The sequence below is a fragment of the Citrus sinensis genome, chromosome 6, assembly GCF_022201045.2.
Source record: "Citrus sinensis cultivar Valencia sweet orange chromosome 6, DVS_A1.0, whole genome shotgun sequence".
Lineage (NCBI taxonomy): Eukaryota > Viridiplantae > Streptophyta > Magnoliopsida > Sapindales > Rutaceae > Citrus > Citrus sinensis.
In genome coordinates this window covers 14,116,358-14,128,712 of record NC_068561.1, presented here as the reverse complement: position 1 = coordinate 14,128,712, position 12,355 = coordinate 14,116,358, and the positions used below count along the sequence as shown (strand labels likewise).

The 12,355-nt window shown below is 35.8% G+C and overlaps 1 non-coding gene across 1 annotated transcript; it reads right to left on the bottom strand.

Annotated features, from left to right (window-relative positions):
* Positions 1-3,352: 3,352 nt before the first annotated feature.
* On the bottom strand, positions 3,353-3,456 carry LOC127903629 (small nucleolar RNA R71). The gene has a single exon (XR_008056338.1). It is a non-coding gene; the product is annotated as a small nucleolar RNA R71 (small nucleolar RNA).
* Positions 3,457-12,355: the final 8,899 nt, after the last annotated feature.

Genomic DNA, 12,355 nt, shown 5'->3' with positions numbered 1-12,355 from the left:
ACTACGACGAGGTATTTGCTCCTGTAGTTCGACTTGAAACTATTAGACTTATTATTTCTTTGGTTGCTCAGAACAAGTGGAAGATTTTTCAAATAGATGTCAAGTCTACTTTCTTGAATGGATTCCTTGAAGAAGAAGTTTACATCGAACAACCATTAGGCTATGTGGTGAAAGGACAAGAAGACAAAATTTTGAGATTAAAGAAAGCTCTTTATGGGTTAAAGCAAGCACCAAGGGCATGGAATAGCAGAATTGACAAGTATTTTCAAGAGAACGGCTTCATCAAATGCCCATATGAACATGCTCTCTACATCAAAGTAAAAGCTGGAGACATTTTGATTGTGTGCTTGTATGTGGATGATCTCATCTTCACTAGAAGTGATCCAAGCTTATTTGAAGAGTTCAAGAAAGTGATGATCAAAGAGTCCGAGATGACTGACATCGGACTGATGGCATATTATCTTGGCATTGAAGTCAAGCAAAAAGAAGAAGGTATATTTATCTCTCAAGAAAGTTATGCAAAGGAGATTCTCAAGAAGTTCAAGATGAATGATTGTAAGCCTATAAGCACGCCAGTGGAATGCGGAGTTAAATTATCCAAACATGATGAAGGCGAACATATAGATCCAACATTCTTTAAAAGTTTGGTCGGAAGTCTACGTTATTTGACATGCACAAGACCAGATATCCTTTATGATGTTGGACTTGTGAGCCGATATATGGAGAATCCAAAGACCACCCATTTTAAAGCTACAAAAAGAATTATTTGCTACATCAAAGGTACAACTAATTTCGGCTTGTTATACTCATTTTCTAATGACTATAAGCTTGTTGGATATAGCGATAGCGATTGGGGTGGAGATGTAGATGATCAAAAGAGCACCACAAGATTTGTGTTCTTCATAGGAGATACTAATTTCACATGGATTGCCCTATCCAAAAATCCAGTCTTTCATGATCAAAGCAAACACATAGACACTCGCTATCATTTCATAAGAGAGTGTATTGCAAGAAAAGAAGTGCAAATCAAGTATGTAAAATCACAAGATCAAGCAGCTGATATCTTCACTAAGCCACTCAAGCAAGAAGACTTCGTAAAATTCAGAAGTTTGCTTGGTGTCACAGGTGTTGAGTGTTAGAAAATACATATTTATAAAGGAGAAAACCGTCATTTTATATTTCAAGTCTTACTAACAACCTTTACTTTTATGTGTTTTAGCTTATTGTAATTTAATTATGTGTGTTTTATTTTAATTAAGTATTTTATGTATTTTATGGGCATTATAGTCATTTCACAATAAACGAGAGATCAAATGGCAAAACAGACATCACTTTTGAACTCAGGACGGTCGAAAACCTTAGGAGGAGCATAAAAGGAAAAATGGCACTGTTCACATGTACGGTACTATTCACATATACAGTACTGTCTACGTTACTGTTCACGACACTGTTCACATAGACGGATCGATGACGTGGCATTGGCCGATGATGTGGCATTGACTGATGAGGTGTCACGATCCTATTGGACTAAAATTCTTATGCACTGTTGATTGATGACGTGGCAGCATATCAGTGGACCAAAAATCTCGCGTACGGTACATGCATTACACAGGATTATTTTTAACGAAACCGCGTCACTGTTCACCCGGGTCAAACCGTGTTACTGTTCATCCGCGTGGTCAAACTGCGTACTATTCACGCGTACTGTTGACTGATGAAGTGGCGAAATCCTGAGCGTCCAAACTGTTTTTAATCCGATGGCCACAATTTACTCAATGTATCTATAAAAAGGGGGCCTCCCCCCCTAATTTAATATCTCTGAATCCATTTTTTGGATCCATTTTCTGTAATTCCTTCTCCATCTTGTATTTTCTTTGTATTTTAATAAATTCTCATTTTGCCCCCAGTTCAATTATGAGTGGCTAATTTTCTTTCAAGGTTGGGTTGAAGGTGAAGTCTCAACATGTGTCATGGGCTTAATTTGGTAAATTTATTTTCTCTTCCCCTCTAGTTTTTGTGGATGTTTTGACTTCTCGTCGACAAATAATAATAATTTTGTCTAGATACCGCCTTGGTTACACCGGCTCTCTAGTATAAGGTTATTATTATTTGGCACGATAAGCCCTTAGCACCATATTGATTAGAGTGTGGTTCATGAGGTGTGGATTCCCCCCTCATGATTTAATTGGTATTAATAAAGAATATTTAGCCCATGATGCATGTTGATACGGATCCAGATACCCAAGTACGTCATTTCAATAGATTTCGCTTCAATTTATTCTCGCCATTGCAATTCCAATTTTAGAATTTATTATCGCCATCTCAATTCTAATTTTAGGATAATTTAAATCACTTCCACCACAATTTCAACCACCCATTTACAAAATTATTTCTACATATAATTAAAATCCACCTCCTCGTGGGATCGACACTCGTCACTATTGGTCTATACTACAATAGATTCGTGCACTTGCAAGTACATTAAAATTTGCACAACAAGTTTTTGGCGCCGTTGCCGGGGAGGTAAGTAATTTTAATTCATAGAATTAATTTTTGTGAATAATTTCTTTTATTTGTTTTCTTGTATTTTTTTATCAAAAAAAAAAGAAAAAAAAAAGTGAATCTACATTTAAAGGTTAGTATTTCTTTTCTTTTTCTCTTCTTTAAAATTTTATAATTTAATTTTCAATTTAATTTTCTTTGTAATTTTTTTTATTTTATTAATTTAATTTTTAGTTAATTTATTTTACGTATTTGTTTTAGTGTGTTTTTATAGAAAGGTTGTAACAGCGTAACAAGGTTAGTATCGTAATTTCTCATTTTTCTTTATTTTTATTCATTTTGTTCCCATTTATTTTGTGTTTCTTGCATGCATGGTCGTAGGTCATTATTTCCTAATCTTGAACCTATAGACCTTGAATTAGAAAAAACACTTCGCACACAAAAGCACATTAAAAATAAATTTGGAGTGGATTTACAAGCACCACAGGAGAGGCCATTTAAGGACTATTTTAATCCCTTAGCTAATTTGAGCACATCATTCATAAGATACCCAAATGTAGCTGCTAGGAGTTTTGAATTAAAACCTAGTGTGCTAAATTGTCTCCCCACATTTTATGGCCTAGAAAATGAGGACCCATATAATCATCTGAATGATTTTTATGCTATTTGTCAAACTTTTAAATATGAAAATTTTTCAGACGATGATGTTAAACTTAGACTATTCCCATTTTCTTTAAAAGATAGAGCTCGTTCGTGGTTAAATACTTTACCTGCTAATAGCATTTCATCATAGGAACAAATGGTAACGAAATTTTTGAATAAATATTTCCCAGTGCATAAAACCAATGCTATTCGCAGGGAAATCTCAAAGTTTACCCAGAGAGATGACGAGCAGTTTTTCGAAACGTGGGAGCGATTCAATGGGCTACTCTTGAAGTGTCCACATCATGGGTACGAGAAATGGCACCAATGCCAATACTTTTTGGAATGATTATTGCCGAATGTGCAAGAATGGCTAATGGCAACAAGTGGAGGAGAGCTAATGTCAAAAAGTGCATCAGAAATTTGGGAATTCTTCCAGCGACAAGCGGATAATTCCCAACAACGGAGTCGATCACTCAGGAATACTAGAAGGATTAAGGGAGTAAATGAGGTTCACATTGGCGAGTCAAGTTCAGAAATTAAAGAAGTCAAAGCGATAATTGAATGTCTCTCTCGACAAATAGCATCGTTATCGACTGCTAAATCAACAGAGCCATATGACCATGACTCATACTCAGATCAAGCCAATGTCATAGGTGTAATGAGAAAACCATCGAATTACAACCCATACTCCAACACATATAACCCTGGATGGAGAGATCACCCAAATTTTTCATGGTCTCAAGGACTCCAACAGAATGGACCAGCAGCTCCAGTTCCACCAATTTCATAAAATTCTCAAGCCTCTCAGCCCCCATTTAGACCATTCAATCAGAACCATAACTACTCTCAGCCCAGACCATGGGAGGATTCATTCCAGAATCTTAAGAATCTTACTCACTCCACGATTGAGCAACAGAACCGTACCATTAATGGACTACGAAATGAGTTGAGAACAGACTTCAATTTACAAGCCCAATCAGTTTCAAGCCTCGAGAAGATGGTGGGACAACTTGCTTCTTCAGTTCAGATCTTGGCAATGACCGTTGAGAAAGGTAAGTTTCCAAGTCAACCAGTGCCTAATCCTAAAGGCGTACATGAAGCAAGTACCAGTTCACCACAGCAAAATGGAAAGGTCAAAGCAGTAATGAACTTGCGAAAAGGAAAAGAAGTCGACAACAAAGTGGAGATGCCGGTGATAAAAGAAAATCAAATTGTACCTGTGAATGTTGAGAACTCATCACCGGAGGAGAAACAAGAAACCGACCCACGAGAATATATTCCCAAAGCTCCATTTCCTCAAAGGTTAGCTAAAGGAAAAAAGGGAAAATCCACAGGTGAGATTCTCAAAATCTTCAAACAGGTAAGTGTTAACATCCCTTTACTTGATGCTATTAAACAAGTTTCATCTTATGCCAAGTTTCTTAAAGACATGTGTACTAAAAAGAGAAATATGCATGTTCAAAAGAAGGCATTTTTAACAGAAAACGTTAGTTCTATACTCTAACATAAAATTCCTTTAAAATGCAAAGACCTAGGCTCCCCCACTATCTCATGTAGTATAAGGAACCACACAATTGAGAATGCTTTGTTGGATTTAGGAGCTAGTGTAAATTTGTTGCCTTACTCTGTATTTGTGAAACTTGGACTGGGAGAATTACACCCAACTCCAGTGGTGTTACAACTTGCAGATCGGTCCACGAAAATACCTCAAGGTATTGTGGAGGACGTGCTTATCCAGGTAGATAAATTTTATTTTCCTGTTGATTTCATTGTAATTGACACTCAACTAATATAGGATTCAAGGAAGCACATCCCCATTATTCTAGGCCGACCTTTCTTGGCAACTGCGGATGCTCACATTCAATGCAGAACTGGAAATATGCAGTTTTCTTTTGGCAACATGACTATAGAGCTGAACATCTTCAACATTGCCAAACAACCTCACAATGCAGACAATGGTATTGTTGATGTGGATTTAATAGAAACAATAGTTGATAACACTTTTCTTTCAAACCTTAGTGATGATCTTTTACAAACATGTTTAACTCACTTTGGTTTTGATTTTGATATTAACAGATCGGTTGAAGAGGTCAACGCTCTGCTTGACTAAGCACCATCCATGGACACTAATAAATGGAAGTCCAGAGTTGAACAACTAGCACCATCAGAGAAAAAACTCATCTCATCATCAGAATCACCACCGGAACTCGAGCTCAAACCATTACCCAACACATTGGAATATGCATTTTTGGGAAAAGAAATTACTCTATCGATAATCATCTCAGCATCCCTCAATGACGAATAAAAAGGTAAGTTGTTGGATGTTTTGAAAGAGCACAAATGGGCATTAGAATGGACCATAGCAGACATAAAAGGTATAAACCCAGTAGACTGCATGCATTACATTCACCTTGATGAAAATACTAAATCTACTAGGGAAATGCAACGTCGGTTAAATCATAATATGAAAGAAGTTGTTAGAATAAAAGTCCTTAAGCTATTAGACGCAGGTATCATTTACCCCATTTCTGATACTTCATGGGTCAGTCCTGTGCAAGTTGTCCTCAAAAAGTCAGGAGTTACTGTAGTTACCAATGCCGATAATAGATTGATACTCACTAGAGTGACTACAGGATGGTGTGTATGCATTGATTATAGGAAGTTGAATTCCATCACACGTAAAGACCATTTTCCTTTACCATTTATTGATCAAATGCTTGATAGATTAGCAGGCCATGAATTTTATTTCTTTCTAGATGGATACTCAGGATATAATCAGATTCCCATAGCACCAAAAGATCAAGAGAAAACTATTTTCACTTGCCCTTTTGGCATATTTGCATATAGGAGAATGCCATTTGGATTATGTAATGCACCTGCTACATTTCAACGATGCATGTTGAGCATTTTTTCTGATATGGTGGAACGATTCCTTGAAGTCTTTATGGATGATTTTTCTGTCTTTGGTGACTCGTTTGATCAATGTTTACATCATCTAACACTAGTTCTGCAGAGAGGTATCGTAAAGAACTTGGTCTTAAATTGGGAGAAGTGCCATTTTATGGTAAAACAAGGTATTGTTCTCGGTCACATCATTTCGAGCAAAGGTATTGAGGTTGACAAAGCCAAGATAGATCTCATTTCTAATCTTCCTCCACCTAAAACAGTCAGAGAAGTAAGATATTTCCTTGGGCATGCTGGTTTCTATAGACGTTTCATTAAAGATTTTAGCAAAGTTTCTAGACCTTTATGCAATTTACTTGCTAAGGATGTACTTTTTATCTTTAATGATTCATGTCTTGTGGCTTTTAAAAAATTAAAGCAGTTGTTGACATCATCACCCATCATACAGGCCCCGAACTGGAGCTTACCATTTGAACTCATGTGTGATGCATCTGATTATGCAGTAGGAGCAGTATTAGGACAAAGAGTTGATCGAATTCCCCATGTTATTTATTATGCTAGTATGACATTGAATGATGCACAGTTGAACTATTCAGCTACTGAAAAAGAAATGCTAGCAGTAGTGTTTGCATTGGAAAAATTTTGATCTTATCTCATTGGTTGTAAAATAATTATGTTCACAGATCATGCTGCTCTTAAATATCTTCTCACAAAGAAAGATGCAAAAGCTAGACTAATTCGTTGGGTGTTACTTTTGCAGGAATTTGACTTGGAATTCAAAGATAAGAAAGGGACCGAAAATGTTGTGGCGGATCACCTCTCTCGTCTCCATTTTGACACAATTACAGAGCCATTAATATTGAATGAGTCATTTCCAGATGAACAATTAATGAGTGCGGAATTATTGCCTTGGTATGCTGATATAGTTAATTATCTTATTACAGGTAAACTCCAAAGCATTGGACCAAGCAAGACAAGGCTAAATTCTTTGCAGAGATAAATAATTTCTTTTGGGATGACCCGTATTTGTTCAAGTATTGTGCTGATCAAATTGTTAGATGATGTGTCCCAGAAAATGAAATTCAGAATATTCTTTCATTCTGCCATGAACAAGCTTGTGGAGGCTATTTCAGTGCTAAGAAAATAGCAACTAAAGTTTTATAATGTGATTTCTTTTGGCCAACTATATTTCGAGACGCTTACGCTTTCTGTTCTTCATGTGATAGGTGTCAACGAATGGGGAGCATTACGCGAAGGAATATGATGCCACTAAATCCAATTTTAGTGGTTGAGATTTTTGATGTATGGGGTATCGACTTCATGGGACCCTTTTCCCCGTCTTTTGGCCATCAATACATATTGGTTGCTGTTGACTACGTATCGAAATGGGTAGAAGCAATTCCATGTAGAACTAATAATCACAAGGTGGTGATAGCATTTTTGAAAAGCAACATTGTTTCACGCTTTGGATTCCCTCGAGGGATAATCAGTGATGGTGGTTCCCACTTTTGTAACAAAGCATTCAAAGCTCTTTTGACAAAGTATTCAATTACACACAAAGTGGCAACCCCATATCATCCGCAAACCAGTGGCCAAGTTGAGATATCCAATCGAGAAATAAAGCACATATTAGAAAAAACGGTGAGGCTAGACAGGAAAGATTGGTCATTGAGATTTGATGATGCATTATGGGTATATAGAACGGCTTTCAAGACCCCGATTGGGATGTCACCCTACAGGCTAGTGTATGGAAAAGCTTGCCACCTACTTGTGGAACTCGAGCATCGTGCATTTTGGGCCATTAAGAAATTCAATTTTGACATGCAGCAAGCCAGCTCAGAAAGAAAATTACAGTTGGCAGAACTTGAAGAAATTTGCAATGATGCATATGAAAATGCCAAGATTTACAAGCAACGAATGAAAGTCTTCCATGATAAGCAAATTATGAGAAAATCGTTCACTCTAGGTCAGAAAGTGCTTTTATTCAATTCTCGCTTACACCTATTCCCAGGTAAGTTACGCTCTCATTGGTCTGGCCCATTTATTGTTCATACTGTTTTTCCATATGGGGCAATTGAAATTAAGGACCCAAAGAACGGTGTCACGTTTAAAGTTAATGGTCAAAGATTAAAGCCATATCTAGAATACCAACCACATAGAGAAGACATCGAAATAAATTTGAGTGACCCACCAAATTTGAATTGATTTTTTTCTTTTCGGTGATTTGATTTTTTTCTTTCTATTATTCTTTTGCTAATTGAAATTATTTTTGTATAAGTGTGTTTGTTTAACTATTAAGTTTTCTCTTATCATTTTTAATCATGAGTACCTTACTTAGACCGTTCCTCCTGAACATTCTTAAACCACTTCAACGTGTCAAAACTCATCTCAAAAGGCAGATTCAATTTTGTAAAACACATCGCATTTGGGCTCTACAGCCACCAGAGTTAGTAGCCTATGTTGAGGGTTTAGAAAGCCAACTCAGAGACATTGAGAGAAGTGTTTACGACATCCAGTTGGAGCTTGAGGTAAATTCAATAAGAGGACGATTTTAATTTTCTTTGTGTGTTTTAATTTGTTTTTTTTTGTTTGTGTGCTTTAGTTTGTTACCCCAGTGAAGTGGCGGATAACGGTACTCTGTGACAATCAAGTCGGTTACTTCAGTTTCCCATAATAACTGATATTCTGAGGTGAAGGTATGGACAGAAACGAGATTCTAGCGAAGCTTCACAAGCGATTCCCTTCACTTCCTCAGAATTCCCTCCTTACGATCTATAAAGCTCGGTCCGAACGCATGCGATTGCTCATGAGGAATAACATACCTGCTGATATCCGTTGGTTAATTGAGGCGAAAGTACGATCGACAGGTGAGTTACCTCCAAAATTTATTGCATACATGCCTGGTTGTGGTAAAGGAAATTATGCAAGAAAACGACGAGCTCGAAGAATTTCTGTTGCTTGTCATAAATGTGCCAGAATGAGTTGCAATAAAAACTCATGTTCTTTAGGAATGGTGTCTGATAACACGGAAGATAAGATTCAATTCATTAGGGATGGCTTGAATAAGGAGTCATTGGATGATATCCTTTTGTCTCTTGAAACGCATCCCAGTGGATATGTGCAAGGAACGATTCTCCAGTTATGGCCATTATTCCAGAAAGAGCATGCACGATATAGTCTCAGGAATCTGACTATAAACGACCATGTTTGCCAGTTTATAAGAAAACTGGATAAGAAGCCTATCCTCGACCTATAGAGGGCGATCAAGCCGTTTCTGGACTTAAAACCAGAGGAAGATGTGAGCCACAGTCGCAACTACCTGTAAATATCCTTTCACTTTACTGTTATTTTATTTCACTATTGTTTTATTGTGTGCATTATTATCTTTAATAATTTTATTAATGTTTGCTTTTTCTTTATTACTGTTTGCTTTTTCCCTTTTACTGTTTCTTTTTTGACTAGCGAGCCACGTGCTTTATGCGTTATTTGACACTGACATGTTACCTCATACACAACTGTGATCCACTGTCACCAAGATTCTTAAATGTGATTTCTTTTTTGTCAAGCACTCACAAATTATTTTTGAGAAGTATCACAATGGCAGCTACTCCCAATAGACAATTCAAGAACATTTGTGTGCTTTCTAGATTTACATATGGCAAACATAAAGAGTTCATTGAGGCAGCCATAAATCTTGGTCAAAGCATAGTAGCAAGAAAATTACACTTGGTGTATGGAGGAGGTAATCGAGGGTTATCAAAAATGGTCTCAGAAGCAGCTTTTATCAGAGGCAGCCAAGTGTTAGGCATCATCCCAAGAGTCCTAAAACCATTGGGCAGTTCGTCTAACTCATCAACTGGAGAAGAGTTAGTCGTCTCAGGTATGCAAGAAAGAATAACTGAAATGCTTAATCATGCTGATGCTTTTATTTTCCTTCCAGGAGATCTTGCAACACTAGAGGCACTTATCACACTAGCATCTTGGGCCCATCTGCACATCCACCAGAAACCTATCGGTTTGTTAAATGTCAATAACTTTTATGATGACTTTATCGCATTTCTTAACCATGCAATAAAAAACTATTTCATTCATTCTAATGTGAAAAAACTTTTTATTTGTGCTCACACTGCTAATGAGCTACTTGATCTATTACAAGCTTATAAACCGGAGCCAGACCCCTAGACTTTTGTGTTGGAGCGCCCAAATAATGATGGTAACAGTAGCCGCAGTAAGAAGTACAAATTAGATTTAACTCTCCGCTTGTAAATATTTTCTTCTGTGTTACACCACCCAGGTGATGTCTTCTAAACTCTACTTCTTTCCTTTCAAACGTTGAGGACAATGTTTCGTTCTAGTTGGGGGGAGGGAATAGTCGACAATTGTGGAATCTTGGTTAAGTTTTTACTAATTTTTTATTGTAGAAACTAATTGTTGCTAACTTTTTGTGTTGAAGATGGCTAAATATGGAGTGTAGTGACTCTAGAAACGCATCTTCATCATTAAAAAAAATCTAAAAAAAAAACAAAAACAAAATTCAAACATTTTCTTTTTCTTTATTATGTTTTGATGTCTATTTTTCTTCTTTTTAATTTCTCCTTATAAATATATATTTTCAAATTTTTGAGTCGAAGATGGCTGAATATGGAGTGTAGTGCCTCTAGAAACGCATCTTCTAAGTTAAAAAAAAAACCATTTTCGTTTTCTATCATTTTACGTGTAACTTTTCTAATTAGTTTTTATGCATCATTTTCACATTTCTGCATGTATATTTTCCTTTCATGTTTAGAATAGGTTGGGGGGTAGAATGTTGTTTAAAAAAAAATTTGTGTAATTTGTTTTGACATTGGATGACATGATTTATTTCAAATTTTAGTATTTGTATTATCTTTGGTCTTAAGTGATGTTACATTATGCTTGCTACTCTACATGTTGATGTCGGAGACAAATATGAGTTGCTTGAAGGAATGAACATGTCATAATAAGTACCAAGTGAGTTTTTGAGCCTATTATTTTTCTTGGAGAGTAACCCTTTTGTCAATTCTTTATACAGTTTAACAGTTTATTATTGTATACACGATCTCTAGATTTCTTTTGAGTTAACCCTTAAAAAAAAAAGAAAAAAAAATGTGTGTTGCTACATTTGGAGGCCCATCTAACTAGTAGATATGGAAGATTATTTAGAGCCCTAAAAGACGATGGAAATGCCATCTTTGATCCGTTTGAGACTTTCTAGCTATCCTTTTTATCAAATATCCATAGTTAACCCTTTTGAGCCTTTAAAAAAAACAAAAAACCTTTCTTTGTCAAACTTATCATCTTGACCCACTCCGATTTGGAGTATTACCCAATGTCTTATAAGTTCCATCACCTATTTATGTTTGAGAAAAATGTAAATAATTATTTTGTTCAGTGACGTTGTGCTAAGCAAAAGCAAAAAAAAAAATGTTTCAAAAAAAATAACAATAATAGGTGAAATGCACCTTGCAACTTCAAAAAAAAAAATTTTCTCTGCATTTTTCTCAAACATATACTTTGTTTTCCTTGTTTCCCTTCTTTGTTAACCATGTCCCTAGCCTATGTTACGTCCTAATAAAAGTCCTTCTTGATTTTAGGGAACTATAATCTGAAGTAAAAGCTAGTTATATGGGCTAAAAAGATGTAGTGATGCATGAAAAAAAAATAAATAAATTGGGTTGACTAGCATTTTTATTTGACTGGAGATCGTATTATTTCTAAGCTGAGGGCATATTTCTTTCATTTTGGTGAGATCACTTCTTTATTATTTTCTCTCAATTACCGTTCATTGGAGTGACTATTTTTATTGGGTTTAATTTTTTTTGTGAGAGTGTCACTATTTCCAGTGAGATTTTGGGGTTTGACATGTCATTTTTAAAAGTAGCTATGACAATCTACTAGGCTGATTCATGTGGATGGTTGATGTGGGTGTGATATTCCTTTAGATGGGAGATAATGCTTATACTTTTATTTGATTGTTATCATTAGTCTGATTGAATAAACACGAGTGTTTTAAAAAAAAAACATTTTGGATTTAAATTTTGTTTTCGCTTTATTTGCTAGGGACTAGCAATAAGCTGGTTGGGGGGTGTGTTGAGTGTTAGAAAATACATATTTATAAAGGAGAAAACCGTCATTTTATATTTCAAGTCTTACTAACAACCTTTACTTTTATGTGTTTTAGCTTATTGTAATTTAATTATGTGTGTTTTATTTTAATTAAGTATTTTATGTATTTTAGGGGCATTATAGTCATTTCACAATAAACGAGAGATCAAATGGCAAAACA